Genomic DNA, 5,307 nt, shown 5'->3' with positions numbered 1-5,307 from the left:
TTGGAGGCTGGGAACAAAACAGAATAACATTCCCAAACCACTTTAAACAAATAGAAACGCATGTAATTAGCAAAGATATTGTTAAAATAGAATACAACAATTTGGAGTCATGTCATTTTAAAGGTTTAAAGCAAAGAAATGCAGGAATATGTAAAGCACCAATTCCCACTTAATGCACATCATCTTCAGTTGTTTCCTATCATCCCCAATAAATTATACTGCACATTGCTCACCTTGTAGAAGATTAAAAGTGAATTCCCCAAGCGCAGGCTATTCACACAGCATCCAATGCCTTGAAACATTAGTATCAATGTCGGATACCCATATTGCGGACATGACTCAATGGTTCTGTGCAATGGGACAGGTAACAATAAGAGGAGAAGAGTGGGTACATACGAGGAGGAAAATATAACATTTTTCAGAGAGGTGAGAGAAGAAAGAATTTTCTTCTCTCATCTCTTGGAGGGGTGGCTGCTTCTCAAATGAGGAGGACACTTATAGCACACTGTTTATTGGAAGGTCTCTTTTGAAGTGGAATTTAGTGACAATATCTTTATAAGAGATATGATGTGGATATGAATTTCAAGGGAAATTAACTTTATTTGAAAGCAAGAAACTATAGAATTTGATGACAATACCTTTAATAGGTAAATGATGTGGATATGACTTTAATCAGAAATTCACTTTATTTGCAAGCAAGAAACTATGAGGCCTGAAGAAGTTTGCATAGAATGAAATGCATTGGCTCTTGCTAAAAACTTTAATGTTTGGTGGATTATCCGTCAATTAAGGAGAATTCATTAATGAAAATTGTTGATTGTCATGAAATCCTTGGAGACATGTTCCTCATTCATTATAATTTGTTATGTTGACAGTTCCCTTATCGCGCATTGTCCCCTGCGAGCCCCTGTCCCTGCCGCGCGACTTTCCGAATTTACATGTTTTAAGTTAGTGGCTCTGCCAGTGACAGTTGACACTGTTTACAGTTAGGAGCTGACTGAAGGGTCCATTGGGTGAGCCTATGACCAGAGCGCTGCATTGCCTACCAGTGTGTCGCTTGTGCTTAAAATAAAGAGCAGTTAACTGTCCATGACTTTATTCATCTTTACATAATTGGACAATGCATGATCTTTTGTTGATATAAAGTTGGAATACCATGTTAGAGTGCTGGGCAAAATCTTGCATCACAGATCTGTAATTTGTTTCACATTCTTTGTACAAAGTTTGCTATCTAATTTTCTCCTTCTTTTATCTCTTGGTTTCCCGTGTTGCAATGTTCTTGCCCTGAGACGTGCGGGTGTTACCAGAGATTCTAAAATGGGAGGCCAGGAAAGGTGTCTGCAGGTGAAGTGTTTTGCAAAACAGACTACATAATTCAACAACTCTTTCCACTCTTCTCAATCCATCCTTCACCATATTCGATCTTCTCTCACCATCCACTTAGACATCTTACACTCCACAATGAGAAGCATACTCATAAAAACATCTCCATTCTTTCCAGGAAATAGAAATACTAACTTACACCACTGTTAGATCATATCCCTGACTTTCCGATAATTATCAAAGTCATCAAAAGAATCAAGGCACAACCTAATCAAGAAGCAGTGGGAAATAGGAGAGCTTATTCTGAAAAGGCACCTATTGGTTCTCTTCTGACTAACAGCCAACATAAGAATAGGACTGGAGAGAAAAGAAAACTAGAAGTGTTTTTGTGGACCTACACTGAGAGCAAAAAGTTACAACATGAACCGGGTGATTTCAAGATAGGCTATCAAGGAAGAGGGACGAAAAGTGCTTATGGAGGTCCAGCATACAGGCCCTTGTCTAAATACCAAACAAAAAGAGTATGCAGTTCCTAAGGGGATTAAAGGTAGATAAAATAAAGAGCAGTTAACTGTACATGCCTTTATTCATCTTTACAAATTTGGCGACGAGGACAGGGATCCGACACACTGAAGAATCCACAATTTGAAAGGCAACTAAATTAAACAGGAAGGCGGCGCGAGGCATCGGGTGAGAAGCATGGACGTACAAGAATAAATTATGAGTAAAGAAAGCGCTGCAACGGATTTTAAGGGAAAAAAAAATGAACTTAGGGTGTTTGAAGGAAACGGAGCTTGACCCGAAGCAAAACAAGTTGACATCTGCGGAATTGAGGTGAGGTGAGCCGGTAATGCTGGAGGAGGTAGAGTGATCGGTGTAAGAATACAGTGAGGTTCCTGCAACCGTGTGTAAACGGTTTTGAGTAGGCGCAATAAGCGTGTGAGGAAAAACTCGCCTCAGATCTCCAGCACCCATCCTGAGCTAACGTGATGACGTAATTGACGTCTGGGGGCCATATTGAGTGAGGAAGTCACTGAGTCAGTTACGTAATTGAGGAAGTTAATAACGTGAGGAGAAATTATAAGAAACTTTAACTGCGCGCAGATCTTTACATATTTTTTCAAAAAAGAGGCACGAGTGTGGTAAATCAAAGAAAGAAATAAACCAAAGCGGATGTAGGTTCATATGTGGAAAAAAATAATTTACAAGAGTCTAATGTGTTGAACAAACACAGTGAATACCATAAACAAGAAATTAATTGTGAAAATTAATTGAACAGGACAAAAGAAAAAGGAAGAACCGAAAGAAATAAAATAACACAACAATAAGAAATTAAGAGGCAAATTAAAGAAAAGATCTAACTATATCGTAATGGCAACATGCAACATATACAATCTACCACCCCCAGAATCATTCTTAAGAGGTAAAGAGGAACCGGTAATAAAATGGGAGGAATTGGGAGAATTCTTCAATAATTACATAACGACATTTGACAAACCAGAAGAAGCTTTACCGGCTGAGGAAAAGAAAAAAATACTGCTACACTGTTTAGGGGCAGGTAGCCTGAAGGTGTACAACAACATCACAAAAAAAACATGTGGTGTAGATGAAGGAGATGTGTTCAACAATGCCATGGAAGACTTGGACAAATATTACAAGCCAACAGTTTGTGCAGCAGTTAACAGATATAAATTTGATAGGCGCAAACAAGGGAAGGAAGAAAGTATAGAAGACTATGTATCTGCTTTGAAAAGTTTGGCACTAACATGCAAATTCGGGAACATGCATGATGACTTGATAAGGGACCAAATTGTCATGTGTGCGGCTAATCCCAACATACAGGACACATTATGGGCTAACGGAGAGAAACCACTCAAGGAAGTAATTGAAATAGTAAAGAGGAAAGAATTAACGGGTCGTTGTGCCAAAGCAGTTATAAAAGAGGACGAGGAAAAAAAAGAGGAAACAGGAATAGTAGCTAGAGTAAGAGGAAGATGGAAGAAGCAATTACTAAGGAAAAACGAAAAGGAGGAAGAGAATGATACAAAAAGCGGAACTAAGAAGTACAAGGATCTAAGATGCTTCAGATGTGGGAGCAAAAAACACTTGGCAGATAGTTGGGAATGTCCAGCAAGGAACAGCAAATGTACCCAATGTGGACTGATAGGTCATTCCCAAAAGGTGTGCTATAGGAGAGTTAAAGGGAAAAGGAGTTACATTGAAGTGTGCGAGGAGGAAGAAACAGAATCACCAGATGAGTCGGAGTACAACCTATGTGTGCTCATCATAACAAATGGAGAAACCAACGAGGAGGAGGAAGAGTATGTGAAAAAACCTGAGTGTCTCATCACCATTGGTGGAGTGGAGATTGAAATGGTCGCTGATTCTGGGTCAGATTCCACAATGGTAAACAAGAAGGTGTGGGAAAGTTAATTAGCCGGAAAACTAGGAGAAGAGTTAATGGAAGCAAATTTAACGCTAAAAACATACACAGGTGAAAACATCGACCTAGTTGGATGCAAAGAGATGGTAGTTAGATTCAAAGAGAGAAGTACCAGGAGTAAAGTATCCATTTCAGAAAAAGGCCTTTCAGTACTGGGATGGAAAGAGCAAAGTAAATTAGGAATAACATTAAATCCCAACGTTTCTGAACAAGTGAGTTGCTTGGCCCAAAACGGAAGAAAACAATATAAACATTCTAAGTTGTGGAGTGAAATGACACCCCAAACAAAGGGCAATGACGGGAAGGGAATAACTACTAGCAGAGCTGAAAAAATAAATGAAGCAACTATGGATAACAACATAAAAAGCCAAGACAAGTACAAGGTATACATGGATGATAAACACGAAAGAAATGAAAACGAGATCAGGAAGAGTAAAGGAGGAAAAGTGGAAGAGGGCATTGTTGTTGAACAGGGACAAAGTATGCCAACACAACCCAAGGAGAAAAAAGTGTACTTGTGTCTGGAGGAACTAGAGTACAACAACAAAGTGGATTACTATGACTGGCTATACTTGGAGGAGTCAGAAGTTGAGGGGAAAGAGACACTTGAACAATTACAAAGTGTACCTCCCAAGGTTGATTTAGGGATGAGCGGAATGCATAACAGGCCCAGGAGAGGATACGTGTACAGCGGTACAGAGAACTCTTCCTGTGCAATTCAATCGTCCATGTTGATGGAAGAAAAGGTCCTAGTTTTTACGGACGGAACGGAGCCAGAGAACAGCAACACCGCTGGATGTCCCAGTTCGGAGTACAACAAGAGGACGATGTTGGCGATACAATGACGACCAGTGTCAGAAGGTATCTTAAGGAAGAGGATTATCTTGCTAGTGACACTGACCAGGGCGGAGAAGAATGTGCGAGTAAGAGAAGGTTTGAGCACAACAACATGAAGCAATACTACGAATGGATGTACTGTGAGGAGTCGGAGAACGTGAGCGAAGAGACACTAAAACACCTGCAACATCCACACCCTGAAGTGCATTTGAGTGCTAAACGGATGCAAGTAGAGCCTGCAAGTAGAGCCTGTGGAGAAGCACGAGTACAAGGAATCTGAGGGCTTTGCTGACTCCTTTGGCGAAGTAGAGTCGCCCACGTTGGAGGAAGGTCAGGACGTGGTTGAAGCTATTTCGGATGGTATGAACCCTATCCCCAGGGACAACACCTTTGAATCTTGGAACAGAGAACAACAAGAGATCCAACGAGGGACCTAACATAACGACTACGACGAGGAAGATACAGGTCCATGAAGTACCAGGACTTCTTGTTCTACTACGGTTCATGTATTTCTTCTTTCTTTGGGATGGAGATGTGTTACGTTGACAGTTCCCTTATCGCGCTTTGTCCCCTGCGAGCCCCCGTCCCTGCTGCGCGACTTTCCGAATTTACATGTTTTACGTCAGTGGCTCTGCCAGTGACAGTTGACACTGTTGACAGTTAGGAGATGACTTAAGGGTCCATTGGGTGAGCCTGTGACCGGA

General features: G+C 40.8%; 1 pseudogene; it reads left to right on the top strand.

Annotated features, from left to right (window-relative positions):
* Positions 1-4,038: 4,038 nt before the first annotated feature.
* Positions 4,039-5,040, top strand: LOC147725777 (uncharacterized; annotated as a pseudogene).
* Positions 5,041-5,307: the final 267 nt, after the last annotated feature.

Source organism: Lissotriton vulgaris, chromosome 3_2, assembly GCF_964263255.1.
Source record: "Lissotriton vulgaris chromosome 3_2, aLisVul1.2, whole genome shotgun sequence".
Lineage (NCBI taxonomy): Eukaryota > Metazoa > Chordata > Amphibia > Caudata > Salamandridae > Lissotriton > Lissotriton vulgaris.
The sequence above is the reverse complement of the archived record's forward strand: the minus strand, read 5'-3'. Positions and strand labels throughout refer to the sequence as shown.